Source organism: Rattus norvegicus, chromosome 18, assembly GCF_036323735.1.
Source record: "Rattus norvegicus strain BN/NHsdMcwi chromosome 18, GRCr8, whole genome shotgun sequence".
In the NCBI taxonomy this organism is placed as follows: domain Eukaryota; kingdom Metazoa; phylum Chordata; class Mammalia; order Rodentia; family Muridae; genus Rattus; species Rattus norvegicus.
Window position 1 is genome coordinate 48,074,222 of NC_086036.1, and position 25,094 is coordinate 48,099,315.

Consider the following 25,094-nt stretch of genomic DNA (forward strand, 5'->3'; position numbering starts at 1 on the left):
GAAGCAAGCTGGAGTAGCCATTCTAATATCAAATAAAATCAATTTTCAATTAAAAGTCATCAAAAAAGATAAGGAAGGACACTTCATATTCATCAAAGGAAAAATCCACCAAGATGAACTCTCAATCCTAAATATCTATGCCCCAAATACAAGGGCACCTACATATGTAAAAGAAACCTTACTAAAGCTCAAAACACACATTGCACCTCACACAATAATAGTGGGAGATTTCAACACCCCACTCTCATCAATGGACAGATCATGGAAACAGAAATTGAACAGAGATGTAGACAGACTAAGAGAAGTCATGGGCCAAATGGACTTAACGGATATTTATAGAACATTCTATCCTAAAGCAAAAGGATATACCTTCTTCTCAGCTCCTCATGGTACTTTCTCCAAAATTGACCATATAATTGGTCAAAAAACGGGCCTCAACAGGTACAGAAAGATAGAAATAATCCCATGTGTGCTATCGGACCACCACGGCCTAAAACTGGTCTTCAATAACACTCAAGGAAGAATGCCCACATATACGTGGAAATTGAACAATGCTCTGCTCAATGATAACCTGGTCAAGGAAGAAATAAAGAAAGAAATTAAAAACTTTTTAGAATTTAATGAAAATGAAGATACAACATACCCAAACTTATGGGACACAATGAAAGCTGTGCTAAGAAGAAAACTCATAGCGCTGAGTGCCTGCAGAAAGAAACAGGAAAGAGCATATGTCACCAGCTTGACAGCACACCTAAAAGCTCTAGAACAAAAAGAAGCAAATACACCCAGGAGGAGTAGAAGGCAGGAAATAATCAAACTCAGAGCTGAAATCAACCAAGTACAAACAAAAAGGACCATAGAAGAATCAACAGAACCAAAAGTTGGTTATTTGAGAAAATCAACAAGATAGATAAACCCTTAGCCAGACTAACGAGAGGACACAGAGAGTGCGTCCAAATTAACAAAATCAGAAATGAAAAGGGAGACATAACAACAGATTAAGAGGAAATTCAAAAAATCATCAGATCTTACTATAAAAACCTATATTCAACAAAACTTGAAAATCTTCAGGAAATGGACAATTTCCTAGACAGATACCAGGTACCGAAGTTAAATCAGGAACAGATAAACCAGTTAAACAACCCCATAACTCCTAAGGAAATAGAAGCGGTCATTAAAGGTCTCCCAACCAAAAAGAGCCCAGGTCCAGACGGGTTTAGTGCAGAATTCTACCAAACCTTCAGAGAAGACCTCATACCAATATTATCCAAACTATTCCGCAAAATTGAAACAGATGGATCACTACCGAATACCTTCTACGAAGCCACAATTACTCTTATACCTAAACCACACAAAGACACAACAAAGAAAGAGAACTTCAGACCAATTTCCCTTATGAATATCAACGCAAAAATACTCAACAAAATTCTGGCAAACCAAATCCAAGAGCACATCAAAACAATTATCCACCATGACCAAGTAGGCTTCATCCCAGGCATGCAGGGATGGTTTAATATACGGAAAACCATCAACGTGATCCATTATATAAACAAACTGAAAGAACAAAACCACATGATCATTTCATTAGACGCTGAGAAAGCATTTGACAAAATTCAACACCCCTTCATGATAAAAGTCCTGGAAAGAATAGGAATTCAAGGCCCATACCTGAACATAGTAAAAGCCATATACAGCAAACCAGTTGCTAACATTAAACTAAATGGAGAGAAACTCGAAGCAATCCCACTAAAATCAGGGACTAGACAAGGCTGCCCACTCTCTCCCTACTTATTCAATATAGTTCTTGAAGTTCTAGCCAGAGCAATCAGACAACAAAAGGAGGTCAAGGGGATACAGATCGGAAAAGAAGAAGTCAAAATATCACTGTTTGCAGATGATATGATAGTATATTTAAGTGATCCCAAAAGTTCCACCAGAGAACTACTAAAGCTGATAAACAACTTCAGCAAAGTGGCTGGGTATAAAATTAACTCAAATAAATCAGTAGCCTTCCTCTACACAAAAGAGAAACAAGCCGAGAAAGAAATTAGGGAAACGACACCCTTCATAATAGACCCAAATAATATAAAGTACCTCAGTGTGACTTTAACCAAGCAAGTAAAAGATCTGTATGATAAGAACTTCAAGCCTCTGAAGACAGAAATTGAACAAGACCTCAGAAGATGGACAGATCTCCCATGCTCATGGATTAGCAGGATTAATATAGTAAAAATGGCCATTCTACCAAAAGCGATCTACAGATTCAATGCAATCCCCATCAAAATACCAATCCAATTCTTCAAAGAGTTAGACAGAACAATTTGCAAATTCATCTGGAATAATAAAAACCCAGGATAGCTAAAGCTATCCTCAACAATAAAAGGACTTCAGGGGGAATCACTATCCCTGAACTCAAGCAGTATTACAGAGCAATACTGATAAAAACTTCATTGTATTGGTACAGAGACAGACAGATAGACTAATGGAATAGAATTGAAGACCCAGAAATGAACCCACACACCTATGGTCACTTGATTTTTGACAAAGGAGCCAAAACCATCCAATGGAAAAAAGATAGCATTTTCAGCAAATGGTGCTGGTTCAACTGGAGGTCAACATGTAGAAGAATGCAGATCAATCCATGCTTATCACCCTGTACAAAGCTTAAGTCCAAGTGGATCAAGGACCTCCACATCAAACCAGACACACTCAAACTAATAGAAGAAAAACTAGGGAAGCATCTGGAACACATGGGCACTGGAAAAAATTTCCTAAACAAAACACCAATGGCTTACGCTCTAAGATCAAGAATCGACAAATGGGATCTCATAAAACTGCAAAGCTTCTGTAAGGCAAAGGACACTGTGGTTAGGACAAAACGGCAACCAACAGATTGGGAAAAGATCTTTACCAATCCTACAATAGATAGAGGCCTTATATCCAAAATATACAAAGAACTCAAGAAGTTAGACCTCAGGGAAACAAATAACCCTATTAAAAATGGGGTTCAGAGCTAAACAAAGAATTCACAGCTGAGGAATGCCTAATGGCTGAGAAACACCTAAAGAAATGTTCAACATCTTTAGTCATAAGGGAAATGCAAATCAAAACAACCCGGAGATTTCACCTCACACCAGTGAGAATGGCTAAGATCAAAAACTCAGGGGACAACAGATGCTGACGAGGATCTGGAGGAAGAGGAACACTCCTCCATTGTTGGTGGGATTGCAAACTGATACAACCATTCTGGAAATCAGTCTGGAGGTTCCTCAGAAAATTGGACATTGAACTGCCTGAGGATCCAGCTATACCTCTCTTGGGCATATACCCAAAAGATGCCCCAACATATAAAAAAGACACGTGCTCCACTATGTTCATCGCAGCCTTATTTACAATAGCCAGAAGCTGGAAAGAACCCAGATGCCCTTCAACAGAGGAATGGATACAGAAAATGTGGTACATCTACACAATGGAATATTACTCAGCTATCAAAAACAACGAGTTTATGAAATTCGTAGGCAAATGGTTGGAACTGGAAAACATCATCCTGAGTGAGCTAACCCAATCACAGAAAGACATACATGGTATGCACTCATTGATAAGTGGCTATTAGCCCAAATGCTTGAATTACCCTAGATGCCTAGAACAAATGAAAATCAAGACAGATGATCAAAATGTGAATGCTTCACTCCTTCTTTAAAAGGGGAACAAGAATACCCTTGGCAGGGAAGAGAGAGGCAAAGATTAAAACAGAGACTGAAGGAACACCCATTCAGAGTCTTCCCCACATGTGGCCCACACATATATAGCCACCCAATTAGACAAGATGGATGAAGCAAAGAAGTGCAGACCGACAGGAGCCGGATGTAGATCGCTCCTGAGAGACACAGCCAGAATACAGCAAATACAGAGGCGAATGCCAGCAGCAAACCACTGAACTGAGAATAGGACCCCCGTTGAAGGAATCAGAGAAAGAACTGGAAGAGCTTGAAGGGGCTCGAGACCCCATATGTACAACAATGCCAAGCAACCAGAGCATCCAGGGACTAAGCCCCTACCCAAAGACTATACATGGACTGACCCTGGACTCTGACCTCATAGGTAGCAATGCATATCCTAGTAAGAGCACCAGTGGAAGGGGAAGCCCTGGGTCCTGCTAAGACTGAACCCCCAGTGAACTAGACTGGTGGGGGGAGGGCGGCAATGGGGGGAGGGTTGGGAGGGGAACACCCATAAGGACGGGGAGGGGGGAGGGGGATGTTTGCCCGGATACCGGGAAAGGGAATAACACTCGAAATGTATATAAGAAATACTCAAGTTAATAAAAAAAAAATATCTCTCGTGTAATTCATCACTATCTTTTACTTTCTGAGAATTGAAAGGTGTCCTTGATCCAAGTGGATGGCAGGATATATTGAATTAATTCCTAGAGATACATATGAAAATGCCAAAAAATTACCCTAGATATTTAATATCTCCATTATACCCTTTATCCTTGTGTTTTCTCTTCTCTTGTTCTTGTGTTATGGACCCTAGTTGTTTAGGACTTTGATAACAAAGCATCTCAGTACTAACGGATACCAAGTCTCTAGACAAAAAAAAAAAAAAAAACTTAGCTAGTTTTTTGATAAAAGATGTTTGATTTTTCTCTATTGTTTTAGCCCTAAGGTCTAATGGCTGTTTGTCATAGCTTCATTTACTACCTTCTAATCCCAATGAGGAATGTATTTTAATATCATGTGAACAAGACGAAATGTATTTTGGTACCATTTGAACTGAGCTTTATATAATTTCTATGAGAGTTAAAACATATGTGTGAAATATGTAACATAGTACTTACTGAATATTAATTTGTTAATCTTTTTCCTCCTTCTTGAAAAAATCTCACTTTTGTGTCTTTTAAGTCAAAAATCTTTATGTATACCTTGGAGCCAACTCACATGTCACCTGCTCAACTAACCTTCCTGAAGTTATAATCAAAGTTTAGTTAGTTTTTATTACTTCTTTGAGGACAATGACATTATTTCCTGTAAAATTCCCATAACTTGATTTTAAAAATAAATAATTGAAAACTGGGTCATGAGTCTGAATGTGACATCAGATGTACTGTGCTAGTAAAGGCACCATTTGTGCTGAGTTTAAGTCAAAATCAGAGTATCCAATGTCAGCCAAAGTCCAGGTTGTTTACTCCCTGCCTGTCAGCACAGAGTTTGGGAAGAAGGTCCAGGAGGAAAGGCCAGGTCGTATACTGTCCACCTATCAACCCAACACTGAAGAAGTTGGACCATGAGGATCATGAGTATAGACCAGCTTGGGTTATACAGAGAGACTCTCCTGAAAAGCAAAAGCAGCCCAAAAGACCAAAGCAACAGTTTAATAACAGAGGAGAAACGCATATAATTAAAGCAAACACTTGTGATAACTTAAGACTTTTCAACTTGCTTCTTCGGGAAAACACCAAATGGTGGATGACACTTGTGCCACTGGAGGGCCAGGAGGACCCGGGGACCCAGGATTAGGAGGCTGCGGAGGCTTCCCCAGATGATTTGGCAGTGGTCTTAGGGGCTGAGGCCGTGGCCATGGCCGTGACCGTGGTCGAGGTCACAGGGCTTGTGGAGGTAAAGCTGAAGACAAGGAGGTAAAGCTGAAGACAAGGAGTGGATCCTGTCACCAAGATGGGCCGCCTGGTTAAGGACATGAAGATCAAGTCCTTGGAGGAGATCTCCTTGTTCTCCCTGCTCATTAAGGAGTCTGAGATTATTGACTTTTTCCTGGGTGCATCTCTAAAGGATGAGGTTCTGAAAATCATGCCAGTGCAGAAGCAGACTCGGGCTGGCCAGCAGACCAGGTTCAAGGCTTTTGTCGCTACTGGGGACTACAATGGCCACTTTGGTCTTAGTATTAAGTGCTCCAAGGAGGTAGTCACTGCCACTCGAGGGGTCATCATCTTAACCAAGATTTCCATTGTCCCTGTGCAGAGAGGCTACTGGGGGAACAAGGTTGGTAAGTCCCACACTGTGCCATGCAAAGTGACAGGCCGCTGTGGCTCTGTGCTGCTGCGTCTTATCCCTGACCCCAGAGGCACTGGCAGTTGTCTCTGCTCTTGTGCCCAAGAAGCTACTGATGATGGCCAGTATAGATGACTGCTACACTTCAACCAAAGGTTGCACTGCCCATCTGGGCAACTTTGATGCCATCTCTAAGACCTACAGCTACTTGACCTCTGACCTCTGGAAAGAGACTTTCCACCAAGTCTCCCTATCAGGCATTCTCTGACCATCTTGTGAAAACCCACACCAGAGTCTCTGTTCAGAGGACCTGGGCTCCAGCTGTGCCTACCACATAAGGGTTTATACAAGAAAAATGAAAGAATTAAATCTGGTTTTGTTTTGTTTTTCTTAAGAATTTTCAACTTAAACCTTCAACTTTCAAAATTAAAATTAGTGTTGGAGCTTGGCCTTGTAAATGGAATAATGAGAGGTATATTAGTCAGGGTTCTCTAGAACAATATGATAGAAGTGATATCTAGAAGATCAAGATCGAAGTGACAGACACTCCCTGTGTCCCGACGAAAAGGCCGAGAGTCTGATAGTGCATTTGTCTCAGCTGCTCTTCAGTCAGTGTTGGAATCCCAAAGGTTCTCAGACCAGTGTAGCAATGCCTCAGCAGCAGAACAGATGGAGTACGACCAAGAATGAGGACAAACAGGGAAAAAGCAGAAGCTACCTTCTTTGTCTTTTTATATGAGCTATCACCAGAAAGTATGGCCCAGATTTAGGGTGGGTCTCCTGAATTCAAAGGATCTGAACTTAGAGTGGGTCTTCCCACCACCAACCATCCAACCACGAAGACATTTCTCCCTCACAGATGTGCTCGGTTGCTTGTCTTTAGTTGATTCCAGACGTGGTCTTGGAATACGGCTTGGAGGCAGGGGTTTTGTAACAGGGGACACTGAGAAAAAAGTGCTAACTCTCATGGGATTCCAGTTACAATGGCAAATGTAATCTATGTAGCAGTTAAAATGACCAGAGATGCATAAACTCAATGCTCTTTTGTCCTTTTAACCTAAAGAGGAACATTTCCCCACTGTGTAGAAAATCTCGTTACTAGCGAGAAAAGAGTTATTTCCAATTCCAGTATCAATATTGTTAATTGTGCAACATGGTATCAGTAATAACAAACACTAAAAGTGTTTTCCCAATATAGACTAACGTCTAGCTCCAGAGCCCACTGACCCTGCATTAATGTACCGTTTTAAGCCACCATTTTCTCTCCAGCTTGTCGTATTGAGCATATCACAGTAAAGATTTTCATGCTTCTGTAGTTGCCTTAACAGAAAGGAGTGATTGAGAAAGCAAAAATTTATAAGCAACTTACAGAACTTAATTGGAAAGCACCACTTACCTGGTCCTTTAAACACTTGTTTAATTAATATGATTTTAGTGGTAACAGTTACATGCTTACTGAGAACGCTTAATTAAGAAACACAATGATGAAATTAGTAACGATACTAAAGGAAGCCATCTGGACATTCAGTCTCTCCACCCATAATGCTTGTGTTCATGTTATGTTTTTAAAGTGCATCTAGGAACAATTTGGAGAGCCGATAGAGCAATACCAGATGCACTTTCCAAGCTGATTATGAAGCAGATGGTTTTATGATCACATTTGTGTTGTAAAAGGTGCAGTTCTATTATATAAGATTCACATTTATGACACATGCTCCTTGCTTAGCACAGTCCTCCCATCGGAGCATCTCACTTATTTCTTTGTTCACATCTGTTCTGTAAGTGCGCAGATTGATTCTCTCAGGAGGTGGAATACATTTCCCAATTACACCGTTGAAAGGATGTTGTATACATAGCCCTGATTTTCATATTGACATGATGAGATCAGCAGAACTTACAGTATAGGCAATGACGGAAAAAATCAACATTCATATTTAAAAGGCAAACTGGAATGTATCCATTTCGCAAAAATCTATAACCCATGTAATCTAGTAAGGTTTGATATGGCCTTTTTGTTCTCTGTGCCATAAACACTATGGGGTTGTTTAAGCTCAAAGTATACCACGATCTAGAAGTAAATCTGTATTAAGAACTATAAATCAAGATTATTATTCTGAGAATCTTAAATAATAAATAACGTCTGCTTTAATAACAGAAAACCAATGTCTTCATCAAAATAGTCAAGACTTTCTGAAGAAACTAATTAGGCAGCTGCACCTGTTGTATATACAGAAAGTTTTAATATTTTACTATTTTTACAGGCAGTAAAATTGTTAGCATAACTTTGCCTTTTCTATAAACTCAGGCTAAGGTGTCTTGATAACCAGGCAATTTTCCCTGCGTAATCTGTGGAAGTAAATTAATTTCAGATTTGAGTGGCCCCATGGGAATACTCCTACAATCTGAATTTGCTAAATTGGTGCTACTGTGAGAAGATCATATTCACTTAATTAGCATTTCTTAACTCCCTACAAATGCTCCTGGAATACACATTGGGAAGGAAATTTTCATTGGATCCTTGTACTTGACTTCAAGGAAATCTTTGTCAAGCTCAGCAACTCCCAGTGGTGCAACAGGAGAACTATTATCCTGAGAGTACCCAGTAGTCATCTAATGGTACTTAAGGGTCAATAAGTAGGAGGGAAATTATGTCTGCATCAGTAAACCTAAAAAATCACCCATAGTTGATGAGGTCATGGACATTAAAGGACAACCTATTACTGCCTATGTACTGCCTAAACCACTCTAATTCTTAAATGCAGTCTAAATACTTGGGCCTGCATGAAGAGATAAGCATAGCTCTCATATTTCATCAAAGATACTTCTTTTGGGAGAAGATGAAGACCATTGCAGAAAGCCATGATCAAAATCCAGGGACAATAGACTATGGGGTTATCCAGCCCCAATCGACACATCAACAACACAACTCCTACACCTATGGTTCAGAAAACGTTGAAGAAGAGGGCTGGAAGATGGCAAAAGTCATAGGACTGGGATGTTTGTTAAAGGATAGCATCTTCTAAGTATGAAAAGGAAGCTGCACCTTTAAAATCTCAAAACAATAGTCACCTAAACAAGAACTACACAATAATATCACCAATGACATGCGAGTGTGGATGGGGAATATCCCACAAGGCCTTACCCCTAGATGAAGAGATACAAGGAATTAATGGCTGCCAAGAGAAGAAGAATCAGTCTTCTTCAGAGATGAGCTCCTGATGGATTACCCAATCTCCAGTGGTCAACCAAAAATACCTACAAGTGTCAGCAACATCAAATGAACTCAGCAGTCTGTGTTTACATATGTATACATATGTGTACATATAAGAACATATAGGGGTTGGGGATTTAGCTCAGTGGTAGAGCGTTTGCCTAGGAAGCGCAAGGCCCTGGGTTCGGTCCCCAGCTCCGAAAAAAAGAACCAAAAAAAAAAAAAAGAACATATATAAAACAATAAAGAAGAGGTCATGAATTTGAGAGGAGTGATATGAGAGGAGTCAGAGGGATGGGGGAGTAGAAATAAATATGGTATTCATGTTTGAAATTCTTTTTAAAAATTCTAAAATTTAATTGAAAAAATTAATTAAATAAGGTTTATGATCCTTCCCCAAAGGAAAGAAATAAAGAAATGTTTGATAATCAAAATGAATAATCAAAATGACATCCAGGGGAATCACTATCCCTGAACTCAAGCAGTATTACAGAGCAATAGTGATTAAAAAACTGTATGGTATTGGTACAGAGACAGGCAGATAGACCAGTGGAATAGAATTGAAGACCCAGAAATGAACCCACACACCTATGGTCACTTGATTTTTGACAAAGGAGCCAAAATCATCCAATTGAAAAAGAGCATTTTCAGCAAATGGTGCTGGTTCTACTGGAGGTCAGCATGTAGAAGAATGCAGATCGGTCCATGCTTATCATCCTGTACAAAGCTTAAGTCCAAGTGGATCAAGGACCTCCACATCAAACCAGATGCACTCAAACTAATAGAAGAAAAACTGAGGAAGAATCTCGAACACATGGGCACTGGGGAAAATTTCCTGCACAAAACACCAATGCTTTATGCTCTAAGATCAAGAATCGACAAATGGGATCTCACAGAATTACAAAGCTTCTGTAAGGTAAAGGTAGGACAAAACGGCAACCAAAAGATTGCGAAAAGATCTTTACAAATCCTACAACTGATAGAGAGCTTATATCCAAAAATATACAAAGAACTCAAGAAGTTAGACTGCAGGGAGACAAATAACCCTATTAAAAATGGGGTTCAGAGCTAAACAAAGAATTCACAGCTGAGGAATGTCGAATGGCTGAGAACCACCCGAAGAAATGTTCAACATCTTTAGTCATAAGGGAAATGCAAATCAAAACAACCCTGAGATTCCACCTCACGCCAGTGAGAATGGCTAAGATCAAAAACTCAGGTGACAGCAGATGCTGGCGAGGATGCGGAGAAAGAGGAACACTCCTCCATTGTTGGTGGGATTGCAGACTGGTACAACCATTCTGGAAATCAGTCTGGAGATTCCTCAGAAAATTGGACATTGAACTGCCTGAGAACCCAGCTATACCTCTCTTGGGCATATACCCAAAAGATGCCCCAACATATAAAAAAGACACGTGCTCCACTATGTTCATCGCAGCCTTATTTATAATAGCCAGAAGCTGGAAAGAACCCAGATGCCCTTCAACAGAGGAATGGATACAGCAAATGTGGTACATCTCCACAATGGAATACTACTCTGCTATCAAAAGCAATGACTTTATAAAATTCATAGGCAAATGGAGGGAACTGGAAAATATCATCCTGAGTGAGGTAACCCAATCACAGAAAAACACACATGGTATGCACTCATTGATAAGTGGCTATTAGCCCAAATGCTCGAATTACCCTAGATGCACAGAACACATGAAACTCAAGAAGGATGAAGAAAATTCAGATGCTTCACTCCTTCTTTACTAGGGGAACAAGAATACCCTTAGGAGGGGATAGGGAGGCAAAGTTTAGAACAGAGACCGAAGGAACGCTCATTCAGAGCCTGCCCCACATGTGGCCCATACATATACAGCCACCAAACTAGATAAGATGGGTGAAGCAAAGAAGTGCAGACTGACAGGAACTGAATGTAGATCTCTCCTCAGAAACACAGCCAGAATATGGCAAATATATAGGTGAGTGCCAGCAGCAAAGCACTGAACTGAGAACGGGACCCTCGTTGAAGGAATCAGAGAAAGGACTGAAAGAGCTTGAAGGGGCTTGAAACCCTATATGAACAACAGTGCCAAGCAACCAGAGCTTCCAGGGACTAAGCCACTACCCAAAGTCTATACATGGACTGATCCTGGGCTCCAACTGCATAGGTAGCAATGAATAGCCTAGTAAGAGCACCAGTGAAAGGGGAAGCCCTTGGTCCTGCCAAGACTGAACCCCCAGTGAATGGGATTGTTGGGGGGGGGCGGTAATGGGTGGAGGATGGCGAGGGCAATACCCATATAGAGGGGGAGGGGGAGGGGGATGTTGGCCTGGAAACCGGGAAAGGGGATAACATTTTAAATGTAAATAAGAAATTCCCAATTTAATAAAAATGGAAAAACAAAAACAAAAACAAAAAAACCAGAGTTCCCAAAACTAATTAATAATAACAACTTTTGATACTTTATGTTCCAAAGGTTGCCCTGAGATCAATTTTTAGTTGTGCAAATCAATGGCAAGTTTTTATTAGCTGTAAAATAAAATCATTCCTTATTCATTAACAAAGAAAATAATTGCATGGGATTATGCATGAATGTGTATCTGTGTGTGTCAGAGAGAATTACATATTAGGTATGTTATGTATATGTGTATAAATATTATATATAACTACAAACTTGTAATGCTATAATGTAAAACAAAATTATGCACAGGATTAGATCTATTGGAGAGAAGTTATATTGTTATAAACAAATATTAAAGTGTAGTTTAGTAAAGGGTCTAAAGATATGGGAGATGAAAGAGAAAGCATAAGTTCAGAAAGTTTACTGGTGGGACTTAGAGAATTAAACTGTGTAAGGTTGGGAAATGTAGTCAGTCACAGTGGTGTGGGCATCTTGGGCGTCTGGCAACAGATTAAACAGATGGTTCTTGAGAAGCCCTAGGGGTCTCAGATACCAGTTGGAATGATAATGCTTTGAATGATGGAAGGATGTAAATATCTGGCCAGAAGCAAGCCTGAAGACTAAATATTTATCATTTATGGAAACCAAGCAGTGGGAATATCCTCAGCAAAGTCACCAAGCTTGGGACAGCTGGGGCATTCTGGGGATTACAAGTCACTCCTGACAACTGGTGTACACAGCCCAAGGCAGAGCGAGGGGTTCAGAAATGGTCCTTCGGTCACTGTTACTTAGTTACAGTTAGAGAGGAGACAGATGCCCCAAGGCTGTTGCAATGCGTGACTACACCTGGTAATGAGGCAATGTACATTTTTTTTAGAGTTAGAGGGTTATTTTTTACTTTGCTTGTTTGTTTCTTTGTGGCCAGAGGAGACTATTTAATTGGCTGAGAGCGTCTTTCCCTTTGCAATCATGTTTTCTTTTGGCAATGCAAAAACTCAGTAGCATCATAAAGTCCAATCAACAGCTTGAACTTGTCATGCCCCACCCATCCACCACCATCAAACTGCTGAATGGCAATTACATACTATAATAAAAATAGCTAAGTTAGTTACGAGTTCTCCACAGATAGCTTAGCCTCTGGAACTTGGATTTTGCGGTGGTTTGAATAGGTACGGCACCCACAGACCCATGTGTTTGAATGCTTGGTCCAGAGGGAGTGACACTTTTAGGGGGCATGGCCTTGTCAGAAGAATTGTGTCTCATGGACGCAGGCTTTGAGGTCTCTCACACTCTAGCTATGCCCAGTGTGTCACACAGTCTACTTCCACTGCCTGGGAATCAAGATGTAGAATTCTCTAGCACTGTGTCTGCCTATACTCTGCCATGTTTCCCCCCCATGACAATAAGGGACCAAACCTCTGAAACTGTCAGCCATCCTCAATTAAGAGGTCTTTTAAATAAGAAGTGCTGTGGTCATGGTGTGTCTTCACAGCAATGAAAACCCTAACAAAGAAAGAGCTTTTACTACAAAATTATTCAATTTTTACTAACCCATACAAGAAATAGGAAAATTATATCTGTAGACTTAGCTTTATTGTCTAAATATCATCTTTTAGCAATGTTACAGATGAACATTTTTTGTGTTTCTCTATTTTTCTTCCCTTCTCATCCTTGAGTACATTGCATTGATATCACACTCCCCCTCCCTCCTGCAACTTTCCTTGGGTCCCCATTAACAGCCCCCGTGAATTCATATCAGTATTTCCCATACCTACAAATTTAGTATTTGTCCTGGAAGAAAGCCTTCTCCTTCCCTCTTCAGTCATTACCTATAATCTTTTCTTTATGAGTGGGGCCCTATGGGATTTTTCCCCATTCATGAGGAGAATTAACTACTACCATGTCGATAAGTTGTCATTTCCAACTGCCTTCGAAATACGAGTCCTGATACCCATGGAAAAGTATAGTTCTCACACCTCATCAGAGGGGCTCCTCTTTGCAGTGGGCAGAGGCTCTTAGAGAGATACCCAATGGGTCCAAATGCAGAGGCTACAGTGCTGTGCTCAGTCTCATGTAGAACATCCTTAAACAACAACAACACATAAAGGGACATCCAAAGTGAATGACAAAAAGAAATTTAAAGGGGAGGGAGAGGACTGCTCCTAGGTATGGTTGAGGAGATGGTTTATTGTGGATAAAAGGGAGAGCAGAGCCAGAGGTGGGGTCATCTGGGAGAGTCCAGAGTGGACATGATCAAATTGACCTGTGCCCTGTGGGAAGCGGGGACAGGGAAGAGAGGGGAACAAGGTGCAGCAGCCAGAACAACCAAGGTTCAAAAAGAGGAGGTGACCAAAATGTTTAGATTATACAGGGAAGAGCAGCCCAGCCGCTGGTATGGAGAGTTCAGGGTAAGGTGCAGGGTATGCCAGCCTGGAGGACCCTGTGACAGGTAGAGACTGAGGGGCTGTGGGGAGAACCTGGTAGCCAGTGTCTACTTTGATATGTTAAATAGGCACCCCAGGCATTTGTTTCCGGTTTAAAACCTCACAGAGTTCTTAGCTTATGGCAATGATAAAGGAGGAAAACATTCAAACTTATTTAAACACTATGTACATATATATCAAGCTGTACTGACTAGTTTTATATCAACCTGAAACAAGAAGGCAGTGGCTCTCAACATGTGGGTCGCAACCCCTTTGGGGGTTGACAGATCTTTTCACATTCTCTTAAGCCAATGAAATACACACATATTTACAGTATAACTCGTAACAGTAGCAAAATCATAGTTATGAAGTAGCAATGAGAATAATTTTAAGGTTGGGAGTCACCACAACATGGGACATTGTATTAAAGGGTCTCAGCATTAGGAAGAGCAAGAGTCATCACAGTGGATGGCGTTCCCACTGAGAAAAGCTTCCATAAGATCAGACTGGAGGCGCAACTTCAGTGCATTTTCTTAATTAACGATTGATTAGACTGGCCTAGATCATTGTGCATGAGGCGATTTCCAGGGCTGGTGGTACTACATTCTATAAAAAAGCAGACTGGGGGCTGGAGAGGTGGCTCAGTGGTTAATAGCACTGACTGCTCTTCCAGAGGTCCTGAGTTCAAATCCCAGCAACCACATGGTGGCTCACAACCATCTGTAATGGGATCTGATGTCCTCTTCTGGTGTGTCTGAAGACAGCTACAGTGTACTTAGTATAATATAATGAATCTTTAGAAAGCAGGCTGAATAAGCCACGAAAAGCAAACCAGGAAACAGCATCTGTATCAGCTCCTGCCTCCAGGCTTCTGCCCTGGTTGGATTCTGACCTCACTGCTTTTGACGATGAACTGTTATATGGAACAGTGTGTGAAACGAACCCTTTCCTCCCCATGTTTTTGGTCATGGCGTTTGACCACAGCAATAGTAACCCTAACGAGGAAACAAGCATCACATGGTGTTCACTAGTCTTAGTAAGTGTTATGTTTTATGTATCAGTTTAAAGCACATTAAAATGCCAAGTTGGGACTAGATGATGTTGCAAAGAGTGTGTTATATTTTGTGGTAAAGAGATTTGAATTTTATCATACAACCAATGAGGAAATATTGACCAATTTGGGGGGCGGGGGTGTACATCCTATTCCCAATTATACTTTTAGGCACAGCATAGAACTCACAGTGAACACTGTCAATCTAGAAGCAGAAGAACTAGTCAAAAAGACTCTGCTAAGGTCAAGGTAGAGATGATTGATGCCCCACATTGAAGTGCGAGGCAGGTGAAAGACGTCTGACGCCCCAGACAGAGAGGTAAAGGATGAAGACCTGAAGAGGAGACAGATAGAAGACAGGAGCATTTTAGCAGTTGGTGAAAAGGGGGAAAGAGGAATGTTCACGACACTAGGTTTGTGGAACAAACCCAGTCACAATATAAGGCATGGAACGTGAGAAGGGTTGGCATGGGGGAAGTAACGGGAACTGTTTTTATGGCATAAATGGAATACCAGAGTGAAGTAATCCAAAATCATTTGGGCTAGAGGAATGGGATGAGAAGGAAAATGGTGAAATGCCTCTCAATATTGAGTTTTCCATGTTCAGTTTCCTGTCGGTCTATAGGTGGCCTAAATACTCAATTCCACAAATGAAAGTCAGCAGGAAAAAAGCACGAAAATCAAGAGAGATTCACAAGGTTCAGATGGGAGTATAAATTATCACTTGGATAAAAGTAATCCTCAATAGCGATTGAAACAATGAGGAGCACCTGGAAAGTACAGCTTAGTTCAACAATTTTGAACTTGTGACACTTTTAAGAACAGACATATCATAATTTTGAACAAATTACTATTATGTAGCCCAGTAATTTATGGCATCAACAAACTGCAAACAGCCTTCATGAACTTAAAATAGCTACAGAGTTGAGACAAACCACTTACAATTGTCCTGATGGTGTGGTACACATGAAACAAGGACCCACACAGTTCCTCATTCCTGGGAGGCACTCAAAGTGCTATTTTGTTAGATTCAAAACAGCTAGCTATGCCATCCTGAAAAAGCACAATATAAAACCAGTGGTGAATATACTCAACCTGTGAGATATGTTAAATAGTAGTGGGTTCCATAGCTATTTCCTTCAAAGGAAAGCATTCTCTCTTTAAGAAGAAAAAGGGGATTAGAGACATTCAGGAAGTTCATGAAATTTACAAGAATCAAGAGACACATCTTCGGGATTATAAAAGCAGTAACCAATTGCTGGGGGGGAAGATATTAAATGTACATTTGATCATATGCCGGTTTGAATGTTTTATATGTCTTTATCAGAATAGAAATTAATTTTAAATAGAACTGGTACAGTTCTGGCTATGAGAATGTGTGCTGCCATCTCAGTCACTCTCCCATGAGTGACCCCAATAAATCCCTTGTTTCATGAAGCTAGACCTGATGGAACTATTTCCTTGTTCTGTCGCTACCTGGTATGCGTAGCTGTTTGTTCTCTTGTACAAGGAAAGTCACGCATCATAACAGTAGGAAACTTTTTTCCACAATGAAGAATTATTTCATGAATGGATTTTTATATTTGGTATTACATTCATTCAACTTTTTCTGTGCAGAGGTTGATAATGTGATGTGATATACCACTGCTATTAACCACTACATTTAAAAGTATTAACTTTAAAAACCATTCTCATGTTAAATACAATACGGGAATTTAAAGAATATACTGCCTGAAAGTTAGAAAATGATGTCACACTCGTTTCTAAGGAAAGACCTTTAATTTCACACTGTTGCAAAAGACATCAAGAGTCTTAACTACAAGGCAGTATTGAAGTACAAAATTACAGCTCTGGCTCTCACAGCTTAACACAGAGTTATACGAGTAATTCATTACTGTGTTGATTTCCTGAGTCCATTTCTCCCATTTCTGTGAACAGAAATCTAGACTGAAAGTACATAAAATCATTTAATATAAAAATATTATAAGTTTATAATTAAAAGTGGCATTTATCAAACTACTTCTGTCAGTATATAGTTAAAACTCTCATATAAAAGAATATTTGAAAGATGTTCACTGTTCAGATAAGTTTTTTCTTACCAAGTCCATCTGTCTTTATTTCAGAGAGAATGCATTTGTTCTATTAATCTTTTGGCCTCTACAGAATTGAGAGTTTTCTTATACTTTGGGTTTCAATTTGTTAATTATGAGTCTTGCTAACATTAATGACCATGCATACTTAAGAAAGATTAATTATGTTTGACCACAGACAAGGTAATATATTAGAGGCAACTGTAACCCAGAATCCACCAGTCTCCTTGGTACATCTTCCCTCTGCAGCCCTGCACCAAGGAGCGCCAATGGAGATCCCTGTAGCATGAACGCCTGTGTTGCTATAAAGCAGCAAGGTAAAGACAAGGAACTCATGACCACTTAATTTCAGCACCATTAAAATTACCTATCTGCTTTCATTCCACAGCAAGAACTGTACCAGTCCTATTTAAAACTGATTTTTAGGGCTGGGGATTTAGCTCAGTGGTAGAGCGCTTACCTAGGAAGCTCAAGGCCCTGGGTTCGGTCCCCAGCTCCGGAAAAAAAAACTGATTTTTATTCTGATAAAGACATATAAAACATTCAAATCAACATATGATAAACATGCATAATCAGCCCTCACTTCCAAAATCTAAAATAAATTTGGTCACTAAATGAAGAAGTTAAGAAAATAAGATGGTTTTATAATTTTTGTCCTTGCAAGTCTTTTCATTGTTTATATTTTTAAAATTATGTATACACACATATATATTATATTAACATACAGATATAATATATGATAAACATGTAATTTATTATACAGAAAAAATGAGGGAGAGACAGTTAGACATATCCTCCTTTCTATCTCCCTTTGTTATCATATAATTGATCCTCTTTTCTCCCAAGACAGCTTCATTTCTACTCTTATGATATATATACATATATGATTTACGTATTTTTATAAAGTCTAAGAATCATCTTTGCTGTACTGTCTTAACTTGTATACTATGACTACCTCCAGTCAAATCCTTTTCTCTCCAAACAATGTAACTTTATTCTTTTTATAATTAAAAAAATCCACATTTTCTGTACCCAATTTTTTTTGGATACTTAATCTCTTTCTATAACTCTTGTGAATAGTGCTGAAATAATTACTGATGATAAGTATCTCTGAGACAGAGTAATTGGAATTCTCCAAATTAATACCCAGGCATGCCATAACTAGACCATATTGCCGACTAACTTTGAGGTTTTGAGACATTTTCATCATGACTGGACTGACTAGTTACGTTCTTGCCAGCAGAGTATTAGGTTCACTTTGGTCCACATCTTCATCAGCATTTTTTTTTCATTCTGATTGGGGTAAGATGGATTTGCATTTCTCTGTTGGCTAATTAAGTTGAACATTTTTTCAGGTATTTGTTGACTTTTTATATTTCACCTTTTCAGAAATGATTGTTCAGTTAAGTTACTTAGCCCATTGCTCTATTTGCCTTCTTTATTTTATTGTTTGGGGTTTTTCATTTTGTTTGGTTTTTTTGCTTGGTTTTGGTTTTTGGTTTTGGTTTTGGTCTGGTTTGGTTTGGTTTGTTTTTTTATTTTATTTTATTTTCTTCTTTTCTTCTTTATAATTATCTTTAACCTTTTTTTCACAGTCCGGTCGTTGTCCTCCTCCTGGTCTGCCCTCCAACAGTTTCTCATCCCATCCCTCCTCCCCTGTCTCCAAGAGGATGTCTTCCCCCACCACCAGGCTTCCCAACTCCCAGGGGCCTCGTCTCTTGAGGATTAGGTGCATCTTCTCTCACTGAGGTCAGACCAGGCAGCCTTGTGCTGTACATGTGTTGAGGACCTCATATCAGCTAGTGTATGCTGCCTGGGCAGTGGCTCACTGTCTGAGAAATCTTGGGGGTCCCAGGTTGGTTGAGACTGTTAGCCTTCCTATGGGATTGTCCTCCTCCTCAGCTTCTTCCAGTCTTCCCCTAACTCAATGACTTAATTCACTTTGTAGAAAGGTCTAGTGTTGAATTCACAGAAATCTGCCTGCCTCTGCCTCATCAATGTTGGGATAAAAAAGGTGTGCCACTATCACCTGGCTTATTGTGGAGGTTAGCATTAAATCTTCAGGTACATGTGTTTTGTTTTAAATATCCTCAGGAAATTATTAAAGGTGGGCGTTGGAGGTACATTCAAGGGAAGGGGGACAGAAGGAATAAATACGAAGTATCAAAAGGGAACAATTGAACTGGAAGAGCTAAACGAGGGTGATGGAGCAGAGTACAGGGTACAAGAGAACTTTAGGGGAAAAAAACAGAAATCTACCGCTGGAGAAGCTTTTCTCTAAATGGTAAAGAAGCCAAACTATCTGGACAATAGGCTTCTCTATAGGAAGAGGTCTTTGTTCTGGGCAGCTGCATATATTTAGCTGTCCCAAATGTATTAGTCATGGTTCTCTTGAAGAACAGAACTAATAAAATGAGTATATATGGGATGTATTGCAGTAGTTTATAGGCTGTAGTCAAGCTAGTCAATCAATGGTTATCTACCAATGGCAAGTCCATGAATCTGGTAATTGTTCTGCCCATGAGGCTGGATGTCTCTGCTGGTCTTCAGTATACACTGTAATTCTGTAATCTTGGAGGAGTAGGCTCTAATGACAGTAAAGTAATAAACTTGCTAATGAGAACAAGGACAAGCAGGCAAAGAGCAAAAGCTTCTTTCTTACATGCCCTTTATATAAGGTACCACCAGAAGGTGTGACCCAGATTAAAGGTGAATCGTCCCAGCTGAAAAGATCCGAATTAAAGGAGGGCCTTCCCACTGTGATTATTTAATTAAGGAAAAACCCTGTAGTTAAATTAGTCATTGGTGGCAGACAGAGGGAGAGAATCGGGTAAGAGCAGGTGTCGCGCGCCCAATGTCCTGCCAGCAAGAACAACGCGCGGCAACAGGATTCTTCTGCGAGCAAGCCTTTACTGTGTTACAGCTCTTCTTAGTGTTACAGCTCTCTTAGTGTTACAGCTCTCTTGAACAGGGACCCCGAGCAGCAAAAATCGCTCGGCTTATATAGACAACAGTATGCTAATTATCTCTCAGGGATTGGTGGGGCTTGGATCACCCCACTACTTGTCCTCCAGGGATTGGCGGAGAATGAATCACCTCATTAGCATATTAACGGTCAACTAACACCTGGTGCATAAACCGCACATGTGCAGTACCGCTGTTCACCACTAGAGGGAGCCCTAGCAAGGGGACAAGCCTGCACATGCGCAGTAAGTCGTTTATATCCAGACAAGGCTGGATGTCGGCGCCATCTTTGTTTCGCCGCGCCGCTCTCTACATCTCCCCCTTTTTTGTTTAATAAAATGACTGGTCTAGATCTGGGTGTCACGTCAATCTTGTCATTGCTCCTGTCTTAGGTCATTCTCATCCAAACTCGGCATTACCCGTCATAGAGTTACCCTATCGCCACCAGGCCCCGTGTCTTGGGTTGGTCCGAACTCGAGGAAAGTTGCCCGTCCCTGGATACAATGACTCCACATGACTGTGACAAAAATGATCTAGGGCGAACTCTTGATCTTTCAAAGAGGCCAGTCATATGTTGGAAGAAGTACCCTTTTTAATGGTGGTCATAGCCTGGTAAACAACCACTTTGTGTCTGGCATGTTCTCTTTTTAAACAGCCAATAAGCCAGAGACCTACTCCGCATACCTGGAGGACAATAACTCCCCAGGACAAACATGCCCGCCCACTCCTTGAAAAGGGAGAAAGCATTGGTAATCCATGAGGTAAAGTCTTCAACTGTGATGGGGTCCAGCCTAGTGCTGTTGAGGACAGCAATCTGCATCAGCAATTGTCTTGATAGTTGCTCTGCTTTCATGGACCAGTTTGCTTTCAGATAATTCGAGATTTCTTTGCTCTGTTGAAAATGCTGAGAAAAGTTAGCTTGCAAAAGAGTAATGTATAAACCTCTAAGGGAGGAAACGCAAGACAGCTGTGTCATATGATACAGTGCTTCAATTTGTTCTTGAACTAAATCTATCCTTTGATTGGCTAATAGAAGGCCAGATGCCAAATGGGTATTAAATTCTTCTTGGATCTCTAGCGCCATTGCAGTTCTTTTTACAATCTGATTGACAGTCTCAGCCGTCTGTATTTGATTGGTCATAGTAATTGTAGCTGTGGTAGCTGCAGCAGCAGACAGCACAATGGCTGAAATTATGGCTGCCGTAATTCCAAAATCTCTTCAGCAAATTAAGAATAGGAAAGCTATCTGGGTTTGCCTCCACTGGGATTGGCACAAAGGAGGGAATCTTAACCATCACTGCGGTGTCATTAGTGCCATCCCAGCATTCAGCTAAATAGCAGACTACATCAGAGCTATTACAATTTAAAGCACCACTGCTTACATTAGTGCTTATCAGAAAAAAGGTGATCTAGCACATACTGAAGTACTAGTGGCAGTATTATTTACCAAGAAGTTATTATATTGAATATTGATCAACCTTGTATCACCTTTTCTGGTAGCTGAAACATTATACAGCACGAAGTTCTCTCCCATCAACCTAGCAAAGGGGGTCAGGGATGTATATGACCCTTGCTCATTGGACAGCACCCATACAAACCAAGGCCAGAGACTATGCTTGCCAGTCTTATTCTCAAAACAGTAGAATTGCTATGAACTGGCATGGGTACTGGCCAGGATCTGGCAATAGCCCACAGAGTGAGCGAATTAACCTGTATTACCATTCCCAGTAGTAATAATAGGGTTCATAATCTCATCTTCAGGAAGAGCAGAAGACAATCTTCGAGTCAAACGCTCGGGTTCCCAAATTGGATTTTCTTGACTCTGTGGAAAAACACAAATCGCTCCCCTAGATCTCGAAATCACAGGATCTGGGCCACGCCATTCATCAGTTAAGACATCCTTCCACTTTACTCCTGTCTTAGTTATAGGTGTAGTAGTAGCATGGCGATCCGCAGCAGAGCGGCCATGCACATCCAGAATTAAGAAATTTAGAGTAAAAAGAGCTAAAGAAAGTTGTTCTTTTGGTGTTCGGCTGCTGGCAATTCCCTCTTTTTGTGTTTGTATAAGCTCTTTTAAGGTATGATGTACCCTTTCCACAATTCCTTGACCTTGGGGATTGTATGGCAATCCTGTAGTATGTTTGACCTGCATTGTCTGGCAAAATGCCTGAAAGGACTTTGCAGTGTAGGCAGGCCTGTTGTCTGTCTTGAGACTATCAGGCTTTCCCCAGGCTGCCCATGCCTCTAAGCAATGGCTAATGGCATTATGAGTCTTTTCACCAGTCATCAGAGTAGCGTGTATAATACCGGAACAGGTATCAACAGAAACATGAGCATATTTTAAATTTCCAAATTGAGATATGTGTGTGACATCCATCTGCCAAAGTTTTAGCGGGATCAGACCACGAGGGTTAATCCCCACATGAGGAGGGTGGTGAAATTGACCTTTTTTTAAAACCATATCCAATAACTTAAAAGCCAATAGTCCATAACCAAGGCATGTAGAGAATATTTATACATTTAAAACCAATCAGAAAACAAAATTGAAGTGGCTACACATATCTTAGCTACAGGTGCAAGGCTCCAAGGGCCGATTGAAACTGCTTTTTTAAGAGAAGCACCTTGTCACTTGCTAAATCTCCTTGAGAACAGGAATCCAAGTAGGCACACTCAAGTTTATCATTTTGTTTGATTCTCCTGAATAAATTTTCAGGCGGTCTACCTCTATCAAATCTGTTCAGTATGACTCTGTGAGGTTTCCAGAGCCTAATCACATACCTAGCAATAGCCTCAACTTGAGCCACAACAAAAGCTGCACTGACCCCATTTTTTATCTCTGCCTTCTCTCTGTTCCTTTTATCTCCTTTTCTTTTCTTTTTTTCTTTCGAGACCTTTTCTCCCTCTGACATACTTTCTTGTTGCTCTGCAAGGACCCTCTGACCTGTCCTAACAGCTTCCTCACATCGTTTATCCTCTAAGCAGGCAGGGACCATTTGCCAAAGAGGTTTTGGTCCAGGCTTAAGCTTGCCCTCTGTGGCCTCTCTATCCCACACAAAGAAGAAAAGAAACAAAATTACAAGCCTTGCCCACAAAGGATCCATAACTTTAGGTTTCTTCACAGTGGCTGTCCACCTAGGCCCATATCTTTCTTCCTCATATATGGCTGCCTCTTCCTCTAATTCCTCCTCCTCCGACTCTGACAACTCTTGCTCAGAGTCACTGCCAGCCAGTTCTAAGGCTTCTAATTCTTTTAATGGATACAAAGTATCCTCTCCGGGTGACTTGTACTTCGTCCTCCGGGGCATACCTATTTTTTCCTCTGGCAGCGTTTCTTCCGCCTTTTGTATCTCTTTCACTTTTGTTTTAGTAACCTTTTTCTTTTTTGCGCGCTCCTAATTTCTCACTCCGCTCCGTTTCTGACATGCTCTCTTAAATCCAAAAGGGGCATGTCTCTCGGAAGCCTAATTTCTCACTCTGCTCCGTTTCTGACATGCTCTCTTAAATCCAAAAAGGGGCATGCCTCTCAGAAGCCTAATTTCTCACTCCGCTCCGTTTCTGACATGCTCTCTTAAATCCAAAAAGGGGCATGCCTCTCGAAGCTTACCTTTTAATTTACCTTCTCGCAGTTCTGAATCCTCTTCAGCACACTGAAGGGTCCCCTCGGCACTGGCGATGTTGGTTTCCGGGTTTCGGCACCACTTGTCGAGCGCCCAATGTCCCGCCAGCAAGAACGACGCGCGGCAACAGGATTCTTCTGCGAGCAAGCCTTTACTGTGTTACAGCTCTTCTTAGTGTTACAGCTCTCTTAGTGTTACAGCTCTCTTGAACAGGGACCCTGAGCAGCAAAATCACTCGGCTTATATAGACAACAGTATGCTAATTATCTCTCAGGGATTGGTGGGGCTTGGATCACCCCACTACTTGTCCTCCAGGGATTGGCGGAGAATGAATCACCTCATTAGCATATTAACGGTCAACTAACACCTGGTGCATAAACTGCACATGTGCAGTACCGCTGTTCACCACTAGAGGGAGCCCTAGCAAGGGGACAAGCCTGCACATGCGCAGTAAGTCGTTTATATCCAGACAAGGCTGGATGTCGGCGCCATCTTTGTTTCACTGCGCCGCTCTCTACAAGCAGGAATGGGAAGAGGAATAGAGTGGCTCAGGTGTGCGGAGATGCAGAGAGGGGCCAGAAGAGTGAAAATAAATCAGCCACTGGGGTGGGAGCATCTCTAAGATGCAGGCGACTCCAGGGTGTCTATGGAGGTGACTCTGAGACTCATAGCAGTGTGCAAAATGGACTCTGAAGTAGTCACCTCCTGTAGCCAGGCAGAACTTCCAGTGGAGGGATAAGGGCACCAACCAACAAAGCCTTTGATGCAAAATGTGCCCTGCCTACAAGATGGGCAGGGACAAGGATGGAGCAGAGATTGCCCAAATTGAGACCTATCCCATAGGCAAGAACCCGTCCTTGACACTATTAATGATACTCTGTTATGCTCGCAGACAGGATCCTAGAATAGCTTCTTCCAAGAGGTTCCACCTAGCAGCTACTGAAACAGGTTCAGAGACCCACAGCCAAACACTGGACAGAGCTCTGGAGTCTTGTGGAAGAGTTGGGAAAGGACTGAGGGACCCAGAGGGATTAGGAACTCCACAGGAAGACCAACAAAATCAACTAACCTGGACTCTTGGGAGCTCACAGACACTAAACCGCCAACCAAAGAGCGTACATGAGCTGAAGCTAGGCCTCCCCCACTCATATGTAGTAGATATGTAACGTGGTTTTCATGGGGCTCCCTCAGCAACTGTAATGAAAGCTGTCCCTGACTCTGTTCCCTCCTTGTGGATCCTGTTCCCCTAACTGGCTGCCTTGGCTAGCCTCAGTGGAAGAGGATGTGCCCAGTCCTGCAGAGATTGATGTGCCACAGTGGGTTGGTACCCAGGGGTGGCC

The 25,094-nt window shown here is 41.2% G+C and overlaps 1 long non-coding RNA gene and 1 pseudogene across 2 annotated transcripts in view; one reads left to right on the forward strand and one right to left on the reverse strand.

Annotated features, from left to right (window-relative positions):
* LOC120098214 (uncharacterized) overlaps positions 1-24,883 on the reverse strand; it is a 120,054-nt gene extending 95,171 nt beyond the window's left edge. For both annotated transcript variants that reach the window (XR_005496317.2, XR_010059818.1), the window contains exon 1: positions 23,742-24,883. This is a non-coding gene — a long non-coding RNA (uncharacterized LOC120098214). The remainder of the gene's footprint in view (positions 1-23,741) is intronic.
* On the forward strand, positions 5,462-6,346 carry Rps2-ps21 (ribosomal protein S2, pseudogene 21; annotated as a pseudogene).
* Positions 24,884-25,094: the final 211 nt, after the last annotated feature.